Source organism: Genypterus blacodes, unplaced genomic scaffold, assembly GCF_046128005.1.
Source record: "Genypterus blacodes isolate CSIRO-AG114 ecotype Tasmania unplaced genomic scaffold, CSIRO-AGI_Gbla_v1 ptg000110l_1, whole genome shotgun sequence".
Lineage (NCBI taxonomy): Eukaryota > Metazoa > Chordata > Actinopteri > Ophidiiformes > Ophidiidae > Genypterus > Genypterus blacodes.
Window position 1 is genome coordinate 1,003,942 of NW_027466914.1, and position 25,819 is coordinate 1,029,760.

Here is a 25,819-nt window from a genome sequence, read left to right on the forward strand (position 1 = left end):
GTGTTTGTTTGAATGTGTGCAAGTGAGTGTACGTGTGTGCATATGCATAAGTGTGCAGGCCTTTGTGCATATGTGGACATGCTGGTGTGTTTGGGTAAGAGATCAGATGTTTGCCTGGTCCATCTTAGCGATGGCGGAGGAGCAGAGGATGCTGGGATATGCCTGGCCCGAGGGGATCCTCTTGTGTGCTGAATGGAAGTGAGGAATGCCACCATAGACAAACACGCTGCAAGCTATGAAACAACCGCCATACAACTGAAATCAACACTGTGCGTCCCTGCTACCCAACACAAAAGGGAAGTCAATCCAAGAAACTGAAGCAGAGGGAAAGAGAGATAGGAGTGAGAGAAGGAATAAGGGAGAGAAAAGAAAAACAAACATCACAAGGGTGCCTCAGTGTAGCCCAGAGGAGTTTCAATGTAATGTCACAGCAATGCTTAATGTGGAGCGCAGCATGTAATGAGTTGATGTAATAACACATGCATGTCTTTGCTCTTTATTATTTAACAATGGCCGTCCAGTCTTACAAAGCAGGTCTGGACAGGACCGTAACACAGAACCCTCTGACTGAAAACACGTTAAAGATGTGAGCCATAGTAACGAGTATGAGATCTCTGCACATCCATGGAGTAACATTATGTGGCTATACGACCTGAACTGAAACATAATCCTTCAGTTTTGCTTGTTGGGTAGTAGGCGATAGAATTTGTCGTAGGTGTAGGTGAAGGAACGTGTCAATTATTAAGGACAGAATCGAGTCAATGTGTGCAGAAAAAGACCAAAATCAAGTATTGAGGGTTAGAACTATTCAGCTACAATAGTTGGATTATCACATTACATTTAAACCCGAATAAATTTAAGACATTTCTATTATGCGTATTTTAACAAATCGCTCCAGTCGACCTTGAGTGAAGCTGCAGTAAGCTGGAGGTGTTGTGGACTTGTTGCACACATTAGAAAACAAACTGGCAGCTTTGGGATGAGAGTACTGCAGAAGATGTGTGTGTTCTGCTTCGAGGTGTTCCTCCATGTTGCTTTGTGTAGAATCGCCCGCATTCAGAAAGCCGCCTGCTCAGGAAAGGGCTTTATGAGGTGAGAGAGCTGTGCCTTTGACGCATTCACACAGATAACATTACCAGACGCATGTGTGTGCATCCGCAACATTGGGTGACAATAGTCACACATGTACTTTCTAATAATTCGGGCATGCTTGGCGGGATATTAAGCAGGCTTATGGGCATGTGAGACGAAACGATTTGAACTCGTGTTGTGATGCAAGGCGTGCATGCATGCCTGAATGTAATTGATTTATTTATTTTATGACAGGGATGCAAAGCAACTGTGAGATTTGCCACTGTAAAGCAGCTCCGACGAGAGAGAGAGAGGGAGAGAGAGAGAGAGAGAGAGAGAGAGAGAGAGAGGTGGGATGGAGGTGGGGGAAGGTAGCGTCTCGTCTGTGCCGGGCCTTTTGCAATCCTTCCAACCTTCCAAGAATGTTGATAAGCAGATCCCTGGAATGAAATCTTCCCCAGCACCCGGCTGGATCTGCCCCTAATCGTTTTATTTACAGTCACTATAAAAGACGCCTCCCTTTAATGGTGCTGTGAAATAATAGGCAGCTGAGGAACAATCGGTACAGTCCTAAGCGCATTCCCCCCTTCCATTTTCACATTAGGCTAATCGAGGAGAGGGGAAGGATATAAAGACATCAGTTGGATGAAATGAGTGTAATTGGAGAATAATGTAGTTAGTTTGCTCTAATCTTCTGCATAATATTAAAATGTTCTCAATGCGCCCCAGCTGCAAGCAATCACTCCGCTCTGAGGGGGAATCCTGGGCAACAGTGTCGGAGGAAAGAGAGACATTGAGGAAGAGATATATGAGAGCAGAGAAGAGAAAAATGACAGAGAGGGAGCTTCAATCAGAAGAAGAAGCCGTCTAATGAAGGCCCTCTTCTTCCTACACTGAGCCTTCGTCTAGTTTTTCCCCGTCGCCGCGGAGCTCTCTGTGCACCCCGCTGACGGCTCGGGTAATTTGTACTGGGGGCTTGTTGGTTGCCAAGACTGGTTATGGTGTTGGTGAAATCAGGAACAGTAGGGACCAAAACTGTCAGCATGGGTTTGAGAGGTTCATTTTCACCATGCTGAGTACAGCCTGACAGATTTCTGTTGCCAAAACGCATCCTACACTGGCATGATATGGAGCCAAAATGTTCAAAGCGCTGCATTTTGGGAAGGAGAAAAAAAAAGAGTTTTGTTAGTGACTGGGGTTTAATAGTTTGTTTTGTGTACACAGAGAAGCCCTGTGTGAAATGATTAAAGATCTACTCTAGGTGTGAAATATCTCCAGCTACATCTATTAAATTTGGTTCAACTTTAATGGCCTTGAGATTGGAAATTGAGAGGTAATCAGTCACCCGGTTCAATATGGTCTCTTATACCTCTGTAGCTCTAAAAAATGACCGTTGCCACGCCGCCTCAGACATTGAGCCATAGAGGCTAAATGAAGTTTTGATCATCCCTCTGTACGCAATTAGGACTGTAGGGGTGTTGCAGCGTGAGCGTGTCCCCGCAGTAGCCTCGCAGTGGAATTAAGGACGAGGTTTATTAGTCCCCCTTTGGCTTAGCCGTGTCTGTGATTCCAAGGAGAGAAAAAAAACTCGCTCTGAGGCGTCTCTTTAACTGCTGTTATTGTGCAAGAAAATTGTCATTAGACAGTGGAACAAATAACCTCGAAACGTCATGGGTGTCTTCGCTAAGGATCTAAAACAACAACAAAGAATTAATCAAATTAAAAGGAAGCCTTGTTATGCGATTTCAATTTAATTTCCACAACCAAGCCTCCTATTTAGTGTTTGACAAAAACTAAAAAAAGGGCAAGTCACAGTGTCGGGGCTCAGTAACAGTTTTATATTAGTGAAGAATTATCAATCCTTTAAGCTAATTTGGATAAGTTGGGGAGCCATAAAGTGGGCCATGAAAATAGAGTAGCCTATTTGTTAAGCTCCCACCCCCTGCCACACTCTTTTTACGCTACCGGGGCACTAATGCACTTTTGTTTTTCCCTTGTTGATCATCTGCCATTTAAGGCACATTAAATCCTGCAAATTAATATAAATCTATGAAAGCTATTAGTGATTTCTGCTCCGTATCAGGCACCCACACAGGCCTACCACTGAGGCCTAAATACAGTAACGGCTGCAAAAAGAGAAAAGCATGTCAACACACTGTACATTTTCACAACAATTCACTACATTTAGCTTTTTGCAATAGTGTGTCAGAAGTGCTACAACTTTTAAAACTCTCCCACTCTTCTTCCACTGACTTCTCTTCTCTCCTCACTGACACTTTCCTCTTTTTCATCTCCTCAGACCTCTCCTCTCTCCTCTCCTCTGCTCTCCTCATAGCCAAGCAGTTTAGGCAAGTGCCATATGCCCTGATTAAAGCTAGCGGCAGGCCAAGGAGCACAGGGAGGCTGTTTTGTCATTAGCCCCTCGCGCGGCTGAGGTGGAAACTCATTTAGCCCCATGCTGGACCTTCATTATGATAGACTTGTATCAGATGGCATCTCTGGCTGGGATCTCTGGCTCCTGGCTAACGGATGGGAAGATGCTGTGGCTTCGGCCCCTCTCCAGCCCCAGCAGGGAAAGAGAAAGGGCTTTGAATGGGGATCGAGGCTGGAGTGGAGTGGAGTGGTTGCGGACGGGTAATGGGAAGGGAATGGGGATGAAGGCAGGGAAGAGTGGCTGAAAGTGGCACAGGCTGTAGGGGCTGAGGTAAGGCCTGGGGCCAAAGGTGAAGGATCGTTTTGAGAAGAAAAGGTTGAGGTGGAAGAAAAGACAAATGATATACGATGTACAGTATGATGGTTCTATCTTTATTAATAGTCTATGAACACTGTCGAGTACCTGACCGCCATATTCATAGTTTAGTATTTTACTACTAATCATAGGCATCATAGGCCTAGAAAGAACTCTTAAGATTGCTGGTGTTGATGTAACAACGTTTGGTTGTGGTTGAGGACACGTCCTTTGACCAGTAGATGTGATGTTGTGGTGCTTAAATCACCCACTGTGCATACATGAACTCCATAAAAGTCTGCAGTGAAGTGGATTGGCATGTGGATGTGGAAGAGGCTGCAGGGGAGGGAAGGGCTGAGGGAGGTCTTAAGACATGGCCGAGGTTGGGACTCAAAGGGGGGCAGGGGAGGGGGTGGGGGTGAGGCTGCATGGAAGGAAGGAATGGGGAAGGGCCTGAGGGTCCCGATACAGGGGTTCGCTAATACGGCTGGGGCTGAAGACGCAGAGGTATGGGGTGGGGAAGAGCACCAGAAGACAGTTGGGCCTGGAGGAGAAGGCTACCGATAGGGCTCCGGTCTTGAGATGGGGCCGTGGATGGATCAGGGTCTCGCTCAGCCTGGTGCCTCTCCGGCAGATGCTGGAGCAGACTGGATGAGGGGACCACCACTGATAGACTGCTGCCGGCTAGAGTTGTGTGTTCCTGGTAGACCGAAACCACCTCTCTGTCTGGCTGCCTCTCTCTCTCTTTTAGTCTACCCCTCCCTCCTTCTATCGCTCTCTCTGTCTTCAATTCCTCCACTTCCTCCTCCTTTCCGCTGTACCCTCCACCATCGCTGCTTACATCTGCACCACAAATCTGCACACGCACTCACACACACACATACACACCGAAACATGCTCGCTGCTGACACACACAAAACCCGTGCACACGCTGCGAACATGGAGTACAAAAATTATCAGCTTCAAATGTTCCAAAGCAAATGGCTGAAACAAATTTCTCCCTATTTGCTGACAGTTGTGCTACCTCCTGTAATAAAAAGTCAATGAACCAAGGGCAGTCAATATATTCCAATAACAAAGACCGGGAGATTTGTCATTTTCACTTTCTGTGGCTTTTTATTTTTTTTATAAAATCACGTTGCTCTGCTTGAAGGGGGTGGGGGGTTATAGGAGAGCGCACGCACACAAATACAATCACGCTTTGTCTTTAAAAAGTGAAATCTGGGGGAAACGCTGGCACCCCCCACCAAAAACAACCCGAAGAGAAGGCGTCTGAGTGTGACAAACCAAATACGCCCCGTAATAGAATTTTCCATCTCTGCAAAACTGATAAGGAAGAGAAAACACAACACCAGCGAGTGGCACATATCTGAGGGAGGTGATTTCAAAGAACAACACCGCGGCGCCCCGGATGCCTTCCCTCGCTGAGTTCTTACATAAATATGCCGTTAAGCAATATGATGTATTATTATTACCTGAAAACATGCTATGAGCCGGGGTTGGCAGCATATGAGCCAAGCGCCTTAGCTCCCCAAAGGAGATTGTCTCGACACCACATATCAGCCTGTGCTATTGGATTCCCTGACTTTTAACTGGGTTAACCCACTTCCTGGTGAATACAAATTCAATTTTAACTGCCACAGTTTTTTATTTGCCATGTGTGCCCCCCTCCCTCTTCCCTTTTCACTCGCCTTGCTCTCAATAGACTGGCATAACCACGTAGAAACAATTTACTCTATTGAGTATACACAAACTATAAAATTAAAATGAAGTACCATTACATGGGCGTGAGAGGAGGGGGTGAAGTCTCAGTAATACCCAACGATCCCTGTAGTTTCTCCTATCCCATCCATCCATTCTGTCCCTATAGCGCTGCTTCTCCTGCTTCTCCTGCGTCTCCTGCCGTCACTGTAGGTTAACAACAATCCCACATCTGTTTACTGCTTCAGTATAAGCATCTTTAAATTAAAATAGAAGGCCACACAAATCACATACCTCCGCCAAGGCCGAGCAAGTCTAGAGGGAAATTTTATTCTTATAATAATCTGACCTAGGGAGACAGAAACAGCTATTGTCAAGGTAACGTTTTTCTAGATCTATATTATGTTAGTGGTTGCTGTATGTTTGTAGCCCAATTTGTAATGCACACAAACCCAATAATGTGATTCCTGTATACAGCTTCAGTACTATTGTTGTACTATCAAAATACCAAAGCAAACATTTTCTGCCAGCTCACCGTGCTAATTAGCATGATTAATTATCAATAATTATTATCATTCTAAAATCAATGATTTACTTTATAGAGAACTGAACTTGATAATGTAACGCTCATCTGGGCTGCTACAGTGTTTGTTGCTGTTGTAATTAGCTTAGCTACTTAGCCCAGCATTCTGCAAACTAGCATTGATCCCAGAAGGAGACGTGTCTGGTTGTTAAGACCGAAAAGCGTCAGTACAAACGTCCCAAAAGACGTCTCATTCTCTTTGTCGCATAACACAATTAATGTTAATGTGCAATTTATTTAAAACTGTAAAAAGACGGCTGCTACGTAGCTAGCTCATAGTGCGTCTCTTTAGCAGGCACGTAGCGCCTGTGTGACTGTCTTCTCAATGGGCTAATGGCTTTCCTCAAGCAGAGGGAGGCAGAGTGGGGCCTAAACAAAGCCAGATGAGGGAGTCAGGAAGCCTTTCAGGACTTCATTAGGTCTTCTCTCTGAGAGGGGAGGTTAAGAGCCCAGCAAGCTGGTACTGTTTAGCAGCTTAATGTCAACAAGAATGCTCACACAGCTGCCCCACACAGGACACACAACACCCAGCAGACACACACATGCTAATGTCTGATTCTGTGTACACGTGCAGGCAGAGCAGATAACCATATAAACACCCCTACACACACACACACACATTCACACAAACTGTCCCCATGTATCCCCTGGTTCAGACACACACACACACACACACCACTAAACACTGGGCTGGTTAGCGCGAGATAAAGGCCACACAGTTACTTAAGCAGTCGCTCCCCTCAGTACAATCATAATGTTGCTGCAGGCACCAAACATACACAAACACACACTCACACACACACACACACACACACATGCCTACTCATTATACCGCTCTTCAATGAATTGAAAGTCAATGAATTGATGTTCTGTCCATATTTGATTGTTACACCTCACCCCACAGTATATAATAAGTACCATGTCTAAGCTTCACAGTGTATCCAATGAAACATTATTATAGGAAATAAACAAAATCAAGAAAAAAAACATTGGTTCTTCAGTAAAATCCCTTGATTAGCATGTTTTAAATTTGTTTAAGGCATCGTGTCATATAACATATACTGCACCTTATAGCTTACTGTAACTTAATTCACCAAATAAGTGTTGTTGTTCTACAATACTACAGCATAAACTACCCAATATGACTTAAAGAGGTGCTACTGATACTGAAATACAATAAAAACAGTATAAGTATGACTTGATCCTCCAAATCTCAGAGCTGCTGATAGCATTTACTTAAGACTACACACACACACACACACACACACACACACAGACACACACACACAAACACAGAGCCACAAAGCATGACCAGGAGGGCTGAATTCAAGCACTGTGCTTATGCATGCGTGCATCCATTTTTATGTGAGCAAACTGTGTGTGTGTGTGTGTCAATGTGTGAGTGTGTCCTTTCACAGGTATTGTGTTGCAGCTGGTCGCCTGCCCCTGAAACACTGAGCTTGATACCAACTCTATACTAGTAGAGCTGAAAGGAAGGAGAGGAGAAAAGGCCAGATGATTAGACAGATATCATATCTTTAGACACGTGTAGCTGAGACTTGATGTTTTAGGAAGGGGGAAGTTTATCTGTGTGTGTGTGTGTGTGTGTGAGGCAGCAGTAGAGGGAGGGCTGTATGCGGTCTCAAAAGCTGATGAATATCAAATTAACAGAGAAGAGGTCTGTAATTTAAACCTTGCATCTCTTCTCTACCTGCTTTGTGTGCACTTACAGTAATGCCTGTGTATGTGTGTACATATGTGTGCTGTGTGTGTGAGTGAGAGAGAGAGGCACAGAGAGTGTGTGTGTGTGCGTGTGTATAAGGGCAGAGGTGGGGGTGTTGTTATTCTCTTAGAGTGAATAGAATGGGAGTTGATGTTAGTGTGCGTGTGTGAACGGGAGTGTGTATGCGCTGTGTGTTTGTGTCTAAGTGTGTGAGGGTTGTGTTCAAGCACCACCTAGTGCTGGAGTGTGGCACCTCACCTGTGAGCACATCATAACACCTCCACTGTGTACAGCTTAAATCACACTTATTCCATTACATATTAACACACATTTATCTGTCTACAGATGTAATAAGAGTGAGATTAAGGGACAAAGTATTTAGATAGATTTATATTTGGTATTGTGCTTTTATATTATACCTCAGAAATATCATATAAATACATAATTACAATATCTTATTAATATTGTTTTGATTTTCCAAACAATCTAATATTTTGATCATTCTGTTCACATTGTAATGACCTCACACACACACACACACGTGGCGTCTGGAGTAAGAGCATAAAAACACTTCCTGAGTATTTGGGTCGTATTCTGAGGGTTATATGTCACAGTTGATTTTTAAGTCGTCTGACAATCACCAGCAGCCACCAGATAAGAGGCTCTACGTCGGCCCCAGATAATTATGGCACACATGGCTTAGCAAACTTTCCCCTCGTTCCTCCGCTCACTTCAATGTGCCCTTGAATCCGCCGCACTGTCAACACACATCCATCGCTGTTGGTTTGCTCCAACTTAGCGCCGCAGCCCCATCGAGCCTTTCCAAACCGGCTGGTGACAGTGATGTGAGCCTGTCGTGCTGGATCAAGGTAATTCAGTCTGAGCCACCCCCCCGCCCTGCTCCACCCTCCCCACCCCTCCGTTGTCAGTCGAGCGCGCCGTGACCCTCGGGCCTTCAGATTCAGCTCCCCAGACCTGTTTATTTTTATCACAACAATGAAAATTAGCATGATGCTGAACGCCTATGCATGCTGCACGCCTCCAAGGCTGATTGTGTGTATGCCCGTGTGTGTGTGTGTATGTGTTTTTGTGTGTGTGCAAGCTGTGTGGGCTGGAGTGACAGTGTCACCTTCTTATCACGGGGCCAGCGTTGTGTCGACAGGCAGATTTAGCTGAGAGATTGAGGGGGCTTGGTGGGTACCACTGTACGCTGTGACAGGTATCATCAATACAAGGATTATCAAAACAAAGATTCCATAAAGCTGTCAGGCTGAGCGAAGTGTCCCATGGCGCTTTGCAGACGAAATGTCAAAATTGCTGATCAGACTGTGTCTCTTTGTACCTTATCGCGTTTAGGTTTTAATGTCAAACTGATTTCATTCATATTCAGATATGTATCATGTGCTATGTGTGTGTGTGTGTGTGTGATAAAGTAACTGTTTATGACCCCAGCTTTGAAAAGTAGGTTAAACCAAAGAAAACCCCTGTTCCCTAATAATTTGATGTAATTTGACCTAAGGAGGCATTTCCTCTTTTCACTGACGGTTTTATTGGTTTTGTTCAGAGATACTGATTTGGTGGTTGACATGGTTAATTGATCAATTATTGCCAGCAATTAAGCAACTTTAACATATATAAATTAATTATATATGTTGAGTTAATTATCTTACTCACTTATTCTGTATTGCTCCTGCAGCCTCCAGATCTCCTGTTACATTACTTTAAAGTCACAGGAATAAGAAATCCTCTGTGACTGTACATGCTGAGGATGAATCAGTGCAAACACAATCATTTACTCTTTATATTCCACCGTGACAAAGATCTCTGTCTCTCTCTGTGCAGTCTGACTGACTGACAGCGGCGATGGAGGTGAGGATAAGCCTGATTAATTGGGAGGATGTGTGGGAGTGGGAGGCTACACAGAGGCTACGCTGCACTGCCTCGGTAAAGCCTCTGTGGCATCGCGTGCCACCACTCCAACTATTTGTCAACGCTGCTGAGCGACATTTATTTGACTGCACCCATGGTCTCCATTTTGCAAAGTGGTACTTTGTCATTGCTGAAAAATAGCCTCCCTGAATCAACTTTGACATTTCTTTTTCTTCCTCTCCAGATGAGGAGGAGGATGGGTCACAACATTAAATCGCCAAAATGTGCTTCTCCTTACAACACAAACACAGAATAATAACTGAAGTGAGCAATTCAGCCTCTCACACACATTATTGTGAAGTCACTGAGGCCACCATTCATGCATAGTTACCCAAATAAGAGGTCAAACTGTTCAATAGCCTGAGTTTGCCACACTTATACGTTTATAGGTTTAGAATTGATATTCCTCTTAACCTCTAAAGCCCCAAGTTATAGTTGCTGACATCCTCTTCATTATTCTAAGGTCTGGATTTAGACACAAAGATGATGGAGCTTTGCTGTGAGAGCTCCCAGGCTTTGGATATGACCTGATCAATTTTATAAAGCCACTTTTGTTAATGAGCTTTCTGAGTGATTTATTTATTATTGATTTTTTTTGGCATTAATGTGTTTCATATCATCTCTCAGTGTCTTCTCTTATCGCCGTATGATGTGCTGATCCTGTGTTTTGTAAAGCACTTTAGGATTGAAAAGTGTAAATATAAATGAGGCAATCAGGATGTCGGTTTCTGTCGTCAGTTACGGATTCGCTCAAACCAGTGTGTTTGTGTATGTGTGTGTTTTCATCTCATATCACCAAATTCCCAAAAGTTGAGACTGTTCCTTACTGTAATTCTGTGGTGTTCCTGCGGTGTCCAGTGGTAGCAGAGCCTTCTGGGCTTAGTGCCGTGACTCTATTGTGAACAATTCCAAAGTGATATCTCAATGGAAAAAAAAAAGGCAAACGCAACAGGGAACTTGATATGGCAACACGTCGCCACATAACACTTACATAATCATTAAGCAGCAGCGGTGGGTTGAGCCGTACACATGTAACACAGCCTCAGCGGTGAGGGTCGCTGCACACTTTCCACATTCAAACTGTGATTTCTGCTCAATGATTGCCGTCTCTTTACCATATTCATTTCAATTTAGGATTTTGTCGGCGCAATCAGCACGGCAGAAAACTTTTTCCCTCTGAACACATGTTTGACAAACACAATCCAGTTGTGCGGTTTTCTCTCTGATTCAATCATCACGAATTCCTGAAAGCACTCATTGAAAGCTGCGGAGAGAAAGACAGATATGGCAGAGCAGGGAAGATCCATTCAAATATGATTATAACTGAATTAATAGACATTGACGTTTGTGTTTGTTCCAATGTGGTGAACAGCCCAGCATTTCCTGCCAATGGGTCCATAGATGACACTAATACCTTGTAATCAAAGGAAATGTGTATAGCTCCACAACCATTACATTCAGATTTTGTCTCTCTCGTTTTCTTACTTCACTCTTGTTTGTTTCGGTGTAATGCAGATCAGTTCTGGGTTTATTTTCTACCCTCAAAGCTGAATCTTTTATTTGATTTGCGGTAGAAAAAGAAGAAGAAAAAAATCATCCTGGTGAAATTACATCCACATGGCAGAGGCTCTGAGCTCGTAGCCTTGTTGGCACTGACAACACTCATGCCACGATGACACAACATCAACAACCACTGAGGGCTTCTTTTCCAAAACACTGAGAATCCATTTTAGGTAATAAATAATTAGATAAAGGCCATTACTCATAATGTTTAAGATCTAGAGACAAACACAGTTGATTCGCAGGCTCAAATGTTCCTTAACTCAAACGACTCTTTCACTCTTCACTACTTACTTTTCCCTGTGTTAAAATATTAAATGCTTATATCTTTTTTGCCATGAAGATAACACAGGCGCTCCCACTTAATCATTCATTCTGTCCTTTTCACCTCAGGATGTGGTTGACATGGCATGAAGGGATCTCGACGCGCTCTCATATCTATCACTGAGCGACTTTTCTTCCTTTTTCTTTTCTAATGCCTGTGAAGACAGTTCACCCCGGGGAGAGAGGCGGCTACGTTTTTACCTCTTCCGAAAGCAGAGGAGGGAATTAACCAGTTGAAAGGTTATGTGGTAAGTCAACATAAGCTTTTCGGCTTACCTCAATGATTGAGCCCTGTAATTATACGACACGGCCCTAAACTCTCATTGGCGGAATCCTTGTCTCTCTTTATCCTTTAACGGTGACAAAACTCTGAAGCAACCTGCTTTACAAAAAAACTAAACATGAATGCCTCTTTGTTTGCACTGGCAACGTTGTGTAGCCGAGCGTGTTCAAGGTCAATTAAACCATTACATGTTTGCATTTGTAGGTGTCCTGGTAGTTTGGAAGACGGGCCAAAGTATCAGACTTCCTGATAACTGTCACTGATATTTAATCAAGCTCAAATACCCTCAGGATTATCTTTTAAATGATATCTATGCCGGGGATGACAGTGAAGCCACTGTTAAAGCTTCAGAACTATCACCTTAATGGGGCCATTGCTGAGCTAGAGCCCCTATAATCGAAATTTTAGTGGAGTTACCTTATGACAATATAAGGGTAACTACACAGCCTGCAGAGAGCCCTTAATGCTCGGGAAAACAAAGCTGGTGAAAACTGAGGCCGCGCTGTTGATAATATTTAAAATTGACTTCAGAGCCGGGACATCATTCCCACTCTCCTGATGGTAATCCACAATAAATTAAAGTCTTTATTGGTAATATTCACAAAGTCACGGAAGAAATAACATCTGGATTCAATGGGGATAGATATTACTGCTGAGCCATCACAGGAGGATTACAGAGCGCAGCCCTGCCGTACCTTAAAGAGGCTTTGTCTGTTAGAGTTTTTCACATGATGGAGGAGGAATATGACCTTTTATTTGATTTGACGGCTTTAATTAAAGTCTTCTGTTTGCTTGAAAAGAACAAGATCGCGCCACATCCGATCCCATCAGACAGTAATTGTGTTTTTGAACCGTCCACACTCGCAGGTGGGGACGGATTGTTTGCCGTTATAACTGCAACAGGATGATTCAGCGAATCTCACTTTCACTCCTCTGCTTTAAGGTATTTGTGGTGAAGCACGGTTGCAAGCAAACAATTGACAGGCGAAGAAAGTGAAACTTAATCCTTACCTACGTTTCACACACCTGGCTAATAGCTGTTTGTGTTAGTGTGTCCATTTTCTCCAAATTCAAAGGTCAGAGAGACGTTATCAGACCATCTGACAGCCGCTTTGTTTAAAGCAAACTGAGGCCTTAACCCTTTCACACCTATCAGTGTCACTGTGGCTGGACCTGCATACATTTTCTGTAACCCAGCATCAAACACAATATATCATCTTTCTTTTTCGCAAGAACTGCAGCTGTAACTGTGGAAACTTTTCAGGAAGAATTCTGCAGTAGTTTTACCAGAATATCAAAATTCCAAAACAAAATGAAATAAAATATTCTTTCATTTTGACTCACCCACAGATGAATAGATTTTTTCATCTAGGAGTTTACAAGCTTTCATGTCAGTCTTTGTGTAAATCAAGTTTTTCCTCATAAAGTTGGGTTGAATTTCTGCAGCTGACCTCGTACATCCAAGGCCTTTCCCCAGCTAGAACCTTTATATCAAGCGGGAAGTTGTTTCTATGCATATCCAACACTGTGAAATGATTCACCTTGTAGTGGTGCCGTTTTATACCTCTGCACTTTTAAGCCTAGCAGACAGCTTTTGTTCTGTCTTCCCCTCACATAACGTGTCATAGGCAGGTAAACAACACTGCCCCCGGTGGCAGGTATAGTTTACATTTTAGAGCTTTTAATAAAGAAACATACCCTACTTCGTATTTAGAAAAAGTATTATCTGTTTTTACAAATCCAAAGCCACATTTCCTGTTCAAAAACACATTTATTTGTTGTGTTCTTTTGTGCTTGCAGTGTTAGACAGCGTTCACATCAGAGCACCCGCAGTCATTGTCTGTTGGAGACTTCCGCTTGTACTCCATTACCTTCTTGCTGTTGAACATAGCTCATTAAATCTCACTTTTCCATACCACTTGTCCCAGTAAATAAAGTTGTTGTTGGCGCACACTGCCTCCACGATGCACACACACACACACATACACACACACTCCCTCTCCCTCCCCGTGCAGTTTTCAGAGGTAATTGAAAATGTGATAAGTCACAAGTGCAATTTAACTCAAAGCCTGCCCACGATAGCGCTTCCACTTGTAACAGGTCAAAGAATGAAATTAATTTTTAAAAAGGCGACCCATGAAATTGCACTGCATGATAGATGGGGTGTAAAAGCAATATTTTAATACATTTATGGCTATATATTTTCCAACCCGGTTGACGTGGAAACGCCGCTTCTCCGCAGTGAAAGATCGAGTGTTATTTGGGTTCAATCTGAGCGTAATAGGCGGTGCGGTGTCTGTGGAAACGTTGGGTTAAGGAAATCTGCAATTCATAGTTGCCATCATCAGTGACATTAATATGTGAAACATTTTGTGAGAATAACTCAGATTTTGTTATTTAAATGCTATGAAATTGAAACGATGTAATGGAAGAGTTCTGCTTGCTTCAATATGTGTCTGTAATCACAGGAAGCTTTTAAGAGGTAAGGACGAACACCAAATTGAACAAAAATAGAACGTTCACAATCGATTTTGAAATGAAAACATAGTTGAAGATGATGTGAAAAATTTAAAAATAGCTGAAATGAAAAATTAATGGGGCTCACATTTTTAGATTGTGTGTTTGTAAGCATGTCCGCACGTGAATTGAAGTGAAAGAGCAGCCGTTTGTAATAAAAAAGCCCAACTATGACAGTAAGTAAGCATGACGTATTTTATTATAGCAGTCCTCATGTGAGACCGTTTCAGGTGTGTGTGACCGTGGAGTCCTCCAAACCGATCCACCTATTCTTAGAAGCTCTTTTCTGCATACTGGTACAGTAAAGCCCGAGCCAGCGTGCGGGCGGCTCAAAGGTCCCTCGCCAACTGTCACCTCCACACCTCAGAGCGGGAGGGCGAGGCGGACCGTCCAGGAGGAAGACGATGGTGCTGAAGGGGCAGCTGTCCTCGCTTCGGTCCGAGTCCTCTGACCCACTTTCCCACCTCTCGCCACCTCACGTGGATTCCCCTCCGCCCCATCTCCTCTCCCTCGCTCTCTCGCTCATGATTAATGGTGTGAACCCAAACCTGCTGGCAAACTGGGATGTAAGGAAGTTGTTTGAGGCGCAGCCCTGACAGAAGCTTGGAGAGCAGGGAGAGGACGGCGTGGCTCTGTACGACCATGTTGTGCTCAAATAAATATGGCACGTCCGCCGAGACCGGCCGTATGGTGAAGACACCTCGTTGCGGGGCTGAGCAAAGATCTGCAGCTCATATTTCACTCTCTCTGAGCTGCCGAGTTCTTTTCTCTCTCTCTCTCTCTCTCTCTCTCTCTCTCTCTCTCTCTCTCTCTCTCTCTCTCTCTCTCCGTCTTGGTGCCTGGAGGGGTAAAAAGGCAAATTCTCAAGGCGCAAAAGTATTTGAGAAGACTGAGTTGGACAGAAGTTCAAGATGTCATAGGTGAGAAGTTGTGTTTCGACATGAAGCCTTGTTTGTGCTCATCAGCAAACCTGTCAGGGGGGCTGTTTGATGTTGTATTTGGGCGATGTCCTCCGGCACAGTGTTTGTCTTTGCTTCCTTATGGATTAGCTTCATATAACTTTGTCCTGCCTGAGATTATCCATCAGCGGGGAAGCACAGAGCAAACCCATCCAGGGTCGTTTCCACATTGCCTTCTTCCCATCATTAGGAGAAAGGGATATCGGAATTAATGACAAGGTCCAAGTGGAATTCGTCAATGAAATTACTCCAGGGGAAAAAGTTTTCCCCCGAACAGAAATTTCCTCAAATCACCACCATACCTCCACCTGCATAATTGATAGAGTCCGCATGATTAAGGTAATGAGGCTCAGCGCTTAAGCCCCATCCAACAGCTCCTAATTACAAATATGTAATATCCCCCCTCTGCTTCAATTAGCATTAGAACAGGAGGTTAAGAATCATTCAATATTCATGTGGACGCTGAACTTCAAGGTTAAGGAGAGTGGTCATTTAACCTCAGCTTCAAAAAAAGTCATTTTCTTTAATTGTCTTTGATGGGAGCCGCTAAGTTTATAATTGTCGACGGTGCTTCATCAAGTCTCAAAGTCATTATTCTACTTTATTCGACCTCTGAGTTTCTCTCAGTATCTGATGTCTTTATTGCCGTTATGGATCCAAATTAATGTCGCGATGCTTTTTTCCTGTGCGTTCCTTTGTTGTCTCTCTTTTCCCGTATTTTCTTTCGGCATACCTGAGCCAAACAGGTGTGTGACGCAAGCGAGCCGAGCTGTCAGACCTGTGGAGAGATGGTCTCTGACTGACACCCCCTGGAGGCGACTGGCCTAATGGTGCATCATGGGAAAGCTTTCCGTGGACTTGTAAGGACCATTCTCTATACGTGATGAAGGCTCAGCTCAGCGAGGGAGAGATCAAATGGCAAGGTGTGTGTGTGTGTGTGTCGGTGTGTGTGTGTGCGTGTGTGTGTGTCTGTTGGTTGGTGTGTGTGTCTGTTGCTGATGAGTCATTCTACAGTGAATTTTAAGAGGCCTTTGTTGCACCATTTAACCATTTACACACACATGCATACACACATACAATGAATGCACTTTCTTCTGTCTGTCCTGGTGAATTGAATTGAGAATTTAATATAAAGAATATTATTTCATAGTGTATTTGAATATAAAATCTATTGCTATTATTAGTTTTCATTGCGGCAAGAGACAAGACCAACTCAGTTATTAATGTGAGTTTAGCCCCAGATATGATGATGTCCTGGCTTGTGTGTTTCTGTATTCATTCCAATTTTACAAATGAAGTTCATGTAAACAAGTTCAAATATAGCAGCCATCAGTGTTTGTTGATCCCCATCATTACCGCTGAGCTACAGCAAACAGTGACGTGAGCGTTGCATGCAGCAGGAGTTGTAACTCTTGTTTGAGTCCATCTCCTCCAGAATGTGTGTGACCGTTGACTCGGGCTTTGACAGGGGACCGCGCTGGCCTTGTGTCAGCAGCGGAGACCGGCGAGTAGCGCCTGGGACTCAGAGCCTGGGCTCGGAGCCCATAGCCTGGAGGCTGTAGGCCCAGCGCTGCACCCGCTGGTCTAGACCGGCCCAGCCCGGCACAGCCTAGCCCAGCCCATCCCAGCCCCACTCAGCCCCCCCTCCCCTCCCTGTGGCCTCCCTGCACCTTCACCAGCTGCGCTTTTCTGGCTCCAGCTGCTAGGTGTGTATGTGTGTGTGCCCGCCCAGCCCCTCCATCCTCCCTCCTTCCCCTCCATCTCTTGTTGTTTCCCTCTCTCCATCTCTTATGTTTCCCACTCTCTCTCTCTCTCCCTCTGATTCATTCCCTCTCCGTGTCTCTGCCTCATCCTCTCCCTCCGTCTCTCTCCTTATTTCCATCCTCTCCCGCTCTCATCCTTCCCTCCCTTGCCAGACACAGGGGTTGTAATAGTGCCCAGCAATTACTGAGTTGGCATGTGCTGCATTGTTTACTCACAGTCCTATTCCTACTGGACTTTATTAAAACACCATCTGCCGTCAGCTCTGGAATGGTAGAAGAGGTGGAGGAGGAGGAGGAGATGGGAGAGGAGGGGAACGGGAGAAAAGTGATAGATTTGGCTGCAGAAGAGAAGGAGTATGGCTGGACTCTGGGCCTCACGTGGCGAGTGTGGGCTGCCGTGGTAGTTTCTGACGGGAAGGACATCTACACGGGAGCAAAGGCGACTAAATGAGATTTCTGGTGCAAATAAGGGGAGCGTGGGTTCCCGGAGAACAGGTTCACCGAGACGTCAAGGCGAAGACGCGGTGATTTAGTGTAACTTCAATTTAAATGATTAGGATTTGACAGGCTGGGTAGGACATGTTCTAAAATCAAATTTGTCTCAAAATATGGATATTCCATTTATTTCAAATTTACTTTATCATGAGGCGACAAAGCTCCTTCATCAGGCCTGTCAGCACGCCCGGTCACACTGAGTGACTCAGGTGCTAAATAGCATGCGGGATAATAACAACATGGCCTCGCCTGTTTATGAACCCTCACACATAACCTCTCTCACACACACACACACGCACACACACACATATAGAGCCACGCTGGGTAATAATGCTCTCGGCCCGCCCATGTAATGACATTCTGATGGTTATTTCATTAGCTGTAATTTGTTACAGGACGTGTCATTTAGGACGAGAGCCGGGATTGATTGGATCGTCATTGAAGGGGAGGGGGGGTCGGGGTTGTGGTGTGTGTGTGTGTGTGTGTGTGTGTGTGTGTGTGTGTGAGTGTGATGGGGGGGTGCTGGAGCTACTACAAGCTGGATCAATTAGTCAGTTATTGCAGAGGCTTGGCTCTGATATACCGCGTGTGTGTGTGCGTGTGTGTGTGTGTGTGCGTGTGTGCGTGTGTGCGTGTGTGCATGTGTGTGGGTGGGTGTGTTCTCAGGTGTTTCTGTATTAACCATTATGTCGCCTGTGCTTCATATAAGTCAACCTATTATGATTTAAATGATAATGACCTCCATCCAGGCTCTTTGTGTATTCAACAAGTAAACAAATCCTTCATAAATTGAAAAACCATTATAGAGAAAACTCCTGTATATAAATCTATAATACAATTAACAGTAAATCACAATTATTAACTAAAAAGAACCAATGTAAGTCGTTTAATATTAGAAAAAAGTTAATTCCCCAAACACACAACAGGATTAACTGAATAAAATGCAGCGCCTCAAAATAGGGCTTGGAACATATTTAGCAGCTTGATCAGGTTCCTCCATGTGTGACTGTGGACACATGGTAGTAAAGTGACACATGGCCTCAGCTTTATATGAATATTATGACTCATAAAGTAGTAAAAGTATTCATTCAAATGCAGATCCAGCTGCAAGAATAAAATGCCCTTGTAAAAACTACACAACATACTGTAAAGAATTCCATCATAGATAATGGAAACCAAGTGAAGTATCTGACTTCCACATGTGTGTGTGTGTGTGTGTACGGTGTGTTTGCATGAGGTCCATCAGAACGAGCAGCCACGTCTCGTTATGTTTTGTAATTTATACCAGACACTCCAACAATCATTGTCAGGCCATTAAAAACGATCACATGCTGATGGTTTAACAGCCTGATCCTTCATGCTGCATGCTGCATTCCCACGCTGGAGCTTTATCAGCGCTCGGGAAAATTTCTGTGGGAATCGATGAAACGGACCGACACACTCGCACGTGGAAACACATGCACGCATTCGCCAAAACACATGGATGTCTGCGGTCGGGACGTCCCCACAGAAACAGGGTCTCCTTTGGATGTTGCCTACTGTAAATCAGCCCGAGTGTGTGTGCGCTGGGTTTCACAATGGAGAGAATCAGGGAGGTATGACAGGCAGAGGGAAGAGAAGAGTTAGAGGAGAGGAAGTAGATCCCTGTTAGTGACACGTACAGACAAGCAAATGTTTTGTTTTCACATTTTTTACAGCGTTTTTGCTTAATTTTGACCTCATTATTGACATATATCTCCACTTTACTGTGTTTAAGTATGAATGTAGTGTGGCTGTAGTACTTGTAGTGTGTGTATGTCAACACATTTGTCCCGTCTGATCCCTAAGCTGGTCCTTCCTGACACTACAGGTCTAAAACAACAGATAGTTTAAGATCTGATTGCAGCTGCTGAATGAAACGCACATTTGGGTGAAAAAAGCACAAAAAATTTAAATTTTAATCGTCAATTTTGTTCCAGTGTATGATGTAGGAAAAGATCAATTTTTTTGTCCATAATGAAAATTTGTACTATACTGTATATATGAATATGATTAACATAGTTATGATGCTGAAACGCTATAATGTGTTCCTGTAAAAGTTACACTGATATTAAGGTCAACAGGTCGGACGAGAATTTATCAATAGACGCATTCTAAATAATTCAGATGTTTCCGAAATGTATTTTCCATTCGGTCCAGTTGTGCTTTAGATACAGGATGTGTTTATGAAGCAGAGACAGACGCGGCAGAGATGTAAAATGAAAAAGAGAAACACATTCACGGCACATGAACCAGATGTCACACTGGCGCTCGTGACTTATTCATCCATTAGTAAGAATTGCAGATTGACAGAACGAGTGTGTCAGAGGGCATCACACATAAGCAACCGTGTCTCGCCCCCTGGACAGACGCGCACACACACTCACACACACAGAGAGAGAGAAAACACAGGGCGTGTGAGGTGAATTCTCTCCGGAAAGAATCACAGAATTTGGAATAGGAAAGCCGGCTCACACACAAAACCATGAGAGAAAGAAAAACAGTCAAACTTGGTTCTGTGTAGGAGAGGGAACAGGAAAGTTCCACTGTTGCTGCTTCTACAGGCAGAATTACATTTTGTTTAGATTTGATTGAGGATTGAAACTTTGAATTCTTCTAATTTCTGCATCGTACTTGAGTGTAATTTGCTGGGGGGCGTCCACCTACGCTTCATACCACACAAGCAGATGCTCCGAGTGGTGGTGGTGATGATGTTGTCAGGGGGGGCAGAGGTCAAAGGTCAGACCGGGCGTCATTACAGCCTGCCATCCTTCAGCCTCCCCAGACACCAGCGCCCCACTGTCACAAGAAGATCAAATAAAGGATTATTGCCATTTAGACACAATGTGTGAAGAGTTTAAGTATCAGTGTGGAGAGAAAGGCTTGAGCTTTAATCTCTTAGTATTGGTTGTTGTCATGGCTGCAAAAGTTATAATTTGTACACAAAGAAATCATATTATTTGGAGATAGATTGTGAACAAGTCCACTTTGGTTCAGTTTGGTGTATTTGTAGAATGAGGCAAATGTTCTATAGGCTAGGAAGGCGATGAGGTCATCCTTTGGTCCTCCAGTTTGTTACAGTGGCTCCTTTCCCTTCAAACGTACCTGATGAGCTCCCTGCCCCTCTCCTTCCAGACGGAGGAGTCCCGGGAGCAGGCGGTGTACAGTAGAGTGCAGTTATCTTTAATGAGAGTGAAATCACCGCGTCTTAAAACCGACACACACTGTTTTATAGGTCCCATCAAAGCAAACACGCATCACCACAACAGGATGCACCTCGCACCGCTTCCTCCTCCGCTCCGTGCCTCTTCCTCTGTTAATGTACGTTTATTTACTCGACGGTTGCCATGGATATCATATACGACAGTGGTAGACGGGAGGTAAATAGCCGGGCTGAGACAACGTGAATACTAATGAATCAGTAACAGACTCAGAGCCGGGCTGTTATGTAATAGAACAACGTATAGAGCTAGTAGAGGAAGTTTGAGCAAAGTTAGAGTTTATATTTATTCATCTATGCTACAGAAATGAATGTGAACATGATGGATCGGCCCTCTACCCTCCATCCTCCATCTTGCAGGACTCTTTATAATACCACAACAGCGAATGTTTGCCATAAACGATCATTGGTGTGTGTCGAACAGCGGCGGGCCTCGTTCTTAACTCACGCTGACTCAGCATTTCTTCGTCCCCAAGGAAGCGGCGAGCAGAGCTTTTTTGTTTTGTTACATTTTTATTTAACATTGCAAAGCGTTTGGACTCCTGCGCTTTAAGACCGAGCCGTAAAAAAAACAAAAACAAAGAGGAGAATTCAATTATCACTCTGGCACAGTTCATCAAACACCGAGACGGGGGAGCTGAGAGCGACCGGGGCCCTGCGCCGCGTCAGCACGTCTCTATCACCACGGTGATGGAGAGGCCAGCTGAGGGACGGACTCTGGCGGCCCGGGACATGTTCCTCCACCCCTTGTCACTCGCTCTCCCCCTCCTCTGTCCCTTCCCTCTTCCCTCTCCCCTCTTCCCCTCCCCTCCACCCGCAAAGCCCAGCCTCCTACAAGCACCTTTTGTGTTGGCTAAATGGGGCTGGATGCACCCCTTTAACTTTGATTTCCATTTCCCATTGTCCGCCCATTGACGGGGAGGGTGACTCCATCTGTGCCTGCCTTGCGTGGTGCCACCCTTTCAATAGGCATATGCTCCACATGTAAGAGCCCTAAACTTGCAGAAGAATAGGCGGAGGGAATAATGATATACAATCCTCGCCTCTCACTCCACAGAGAGAGAGAGAGAGAGAGAGAGCGAGATTGAGAGATTGTGGAGGAGAGCGAGGGGGAAGAAAACGCTCCATTCATCAATTTATTGTATGGCCCTTAAAACTCGGACGCCTTTTTTTTATGTATATTCAAGAGTGCAGAAGTGATTGCACAATAGCCCCCGCTGAACTGATGGCGTTTTAAATTGCAGTCAAGCTGCTCGGCTCGCCTCAGAACGCGTACGTGTGTTGTACGCCGAGAGAGACGCAGCTCGGCCACAATGGAAGCCCCACGGAACAATTGATAACTGTTAACTGAGGTGGCTGGCCGGGTCAGTTTTGACTTGGAAATGTGCAATATGCTGTGAAAACAGCTCTCGCCCCCTCTCAGATCTTATCTCCCCGTGTGATAACACCACTTAAGATCTCATACAGTAACACACATTAAGTCATTTCCCTCTGCAAACACGCTGACGAGGAGAGAAGGTGAACAAGCACAGAGTGAAATTTGGTATCTTTGGTCGTCTTTATCCGCTGTTTGCTTTTGATTTTTATCTCCAAGCCCAATTTAGGTTTTTTATGTTTTAGAGCTTAAATTAAGAAGTTTAGTCTTGACGGCTAATTGTGTTAAATAAAGAGCGTAATCCGGGGTGGGAAGACACAAAGCTCACGGCTTAATTTCCTTCCATTCCACTTCATTCATTTATTTATTCATTCATTCATTCATTGCCTCTTTCTCCCTGTCCATCAACCTTACCCTAATCTCTCTCTTTATCCCTCTGCTCCCTCTCTCTGCCTGACACCCATGACGCCCGCTGCCCCCACACTCACCCCGACACCCTGCAGCCCCGCCCCTCCCCGCTCCTCCTGTTCAGTTTGTAGGGCTCTATCGATTACAAGCCTGTCGTACAAAACGACCTAATGGAGGGTCAGCTTTAATGTGAGGGGCGGGGGGCCCCGTCTTGGTCGGAGCCGGGGCCTCTGCTTTACTCCTCCTGTGTCCCCCCGCCTCCCCCCCTCCCCTCCGCTCCCTCCCTGCTGGGCTCCACCTTGTCCCTCTTAGCCCCCTTCCCATTGGAGAGCGGGGGCCATGAAAAATCAACAGCGGAGCCGTCAGTCCATCAATCCCCCACAACATACACACACACACACACACACACGTACAAACCCCCCCTCCTCTGGCTTTACAAGGCCCACCGCCGGCTGCAGGGAAGCCCATGTGCGAGGGTATTTAGTGGGGGCCTGAAAGCTGAAAGGAGAAGGGGCTGGATCAAATGTGTGTGTGTGTCGTGGGAGGGTGGGGGGGATGTAAGGGAACAGAAGGAGCCCTCTCAGGAGGGGTGCTGAGGCCCCGGCTCGTTTTATAGACTCCCCTGAAAGAACGTGATTACAGATCATTATCCAATTGAAGCAGATTGATGGGCTGGGGTCAAAGTAATATAGCTCATAGTAGCTGAGGGAGGGGGGAGGGGGGGACAGACAAGGAGGGGGGGCAAGCGAGGACGGAGGGCAGCGCAGAGGAGTAGGGAGAGACAAGAGGGGGGGGGCAGACAGGGCGAAGATGGTATAATGACCGGATTGTCGCCACGGAATGGAGTGGTAGGAGAAGGAGGAGGAGGAGGGGGGACGAAGAGCCAAACTTGTCAAATGAAAGACAGGGGCTTCTCTCTTTCACGGGCGGGACCAAGTTGTACAACAAGTGGCGGAGCCGGAGAGGAGCGTCGCTGTCGGCACACGGGGCAGAGAAAGACGTCTTTATGTGGACAATTTGTCCAGAGAGACTTTGACTTTGCGTCTCCCTGTAAGATAATGAGCCTCATTCTCTGCAGACCAAACCCCACAATTATGGAGAGAAAGGATTCATTTAAAACGTGTCAATAATTGAAAAATCCCCACTTTTCAACTGTCACGCATAATGGAACCTAATTGTTTGACAAATTATTATAATTTAAGAAAATTGCTGTTGTAAACAAACTTATTCACACTGCAGGAAGAATGAGTCGTGTCAGAGTGTGTGAGCAAGGAAACACACTCCAGATAAGGACTTAGATCAGAAAACATTTATGATACTTTAAAGAAAACATCTCAGATAATAAATAATAATTTTAAAAACGCCAATATAAACAGTGACATTAGATTTTTGTACATTCATTGTAAAAAACAAACCCTGACCTCTTTTTGTTTACGATCTTCCGAGTCGACGCCGCGCCGGCCGATCGCCTCCAACTCCAACTCTTCCCTTACATAACATCGGCGTATTGCGATGCATGATGGTCCTGACCTTTCCCGTACACGGCGCAGGCAGATGTGAGGCGGTTATTACCATGCCAGCGCCCAGAGCCAGGATGTGCCGCTCCGACGCTGCAAAGTTATATGATAATGGCCTGGATGTTTGTAACACCTCGTGACCCTGTGTGTAATTATAATTAAATAAATCACAGCTGTGGCAATAATAGAACATTTTTGCATTCTGTGGATTGAACCGCGTTAGTCACAGGTTGAATGTGTACGTTCTCACATCGCCAAGGGCCTTTTTGTTTTTTCGACAGTCAATAGTATGGAATTTTGGATCGTATCAGTTGTTTGGTCAACCAGCAACAAGGCGAGGAGCTTTCCGAATACATTTGCTACAAACGCACCACGCTTACAGTGCGCACACACACCACACACACACACACACACACCCACACACCACGCTTACAGTGCATACACACACCACACACACACACACACCATGCTTACAGCGCACACACACACCCCCTTTACAGTGCATACACACATATTCACGCGCGCAAAACTGTCCCCAGCATGCCACAAGTTGGTACGTCATGCTGTTTTATGTTACATCTCTGAATCCGATGCATTCATTAACGGTTTGTTTGCGGGGTGGTGCTTGTGTAGATGGTGCCAGTGGACTGGAGTCTCGTCACAGCAAGTGTCTTCGCCGACAATAGAGGGCTTATGGGTAATGGCGACGCCACTGAATGGCCTTTTGATTTTGGCCGAGACAAAGCGTCTCTAAATTTCCCGGCTTTCATGATTTGAAGACAGCACGGGCGTGTTTAAGATCAAGCCGGGCATTTTAGTCCTCTGCTTTGAAACTAAACGGATCCAACGCAGCGAAGACATCTGCGGCTTTGATCGCACGCTGGCCGCCGTGTCCGGGGCGAGCGGAGGAGAGTAGAAGCGTTGTAAAGGTTCGCAACTTTGCTCAGTGCAGCCTTTGTGTAATTACGGGATGAGTAATGAAGGATGCTTCTCGTAATCAGAAGGCTCTGACGCATCAAAAGGGAGCGCCGGGCCTTTCAGGAAGTGCTTTACGTATCTCCGGGCTCATTTTCTGAGGATGTGAGTTTTTTTGCGAGGCGGGCGGCGGCACAAGTGCAATCACGTGTGTGTGTGTGTGTGTGTGTGTTCACAGCAGAGCAAACGGGCCGGCGAAGTAGACGGGCAGCGAAGCGGTCTCAAAGCTCACGGTGCTGAAAGCCATGATTCCTCTGGTCTGTGGTCTGTCTGGGAGCTGAGACTGAGCAGGCTGACCCATGTGATTAAACCCTCAGCGAGGTCGTATCGTGTGTGTGTGCATGTCTGTGTTTGCACGTGCCTGTCTGTGTTTGCAGAATATGTCCGAGTCTATTGTGTTCAACGTCTCCATACGCCTGTGTCTGTGTCTGTATGTTTGCGTGTGTGTGTGTGTGTGTGTGTGTGTGTGTGTGTGTGTGTGTGTCTGTGTGTGTGTGTGTGTCAGCCTCACCAGGTGGATCTAATTGAAACTTCATTACGCAACAAAGCAGGAGAACATCACAGGGCCAAAGCAGGAGAGGAAGAAGAGCTCAGTGATATTTGAGCGTTGATCTGTTTGTGTTTAGCTCTACAAACACAACTCATTGATTATTTTGTTTCTTCAAATAAA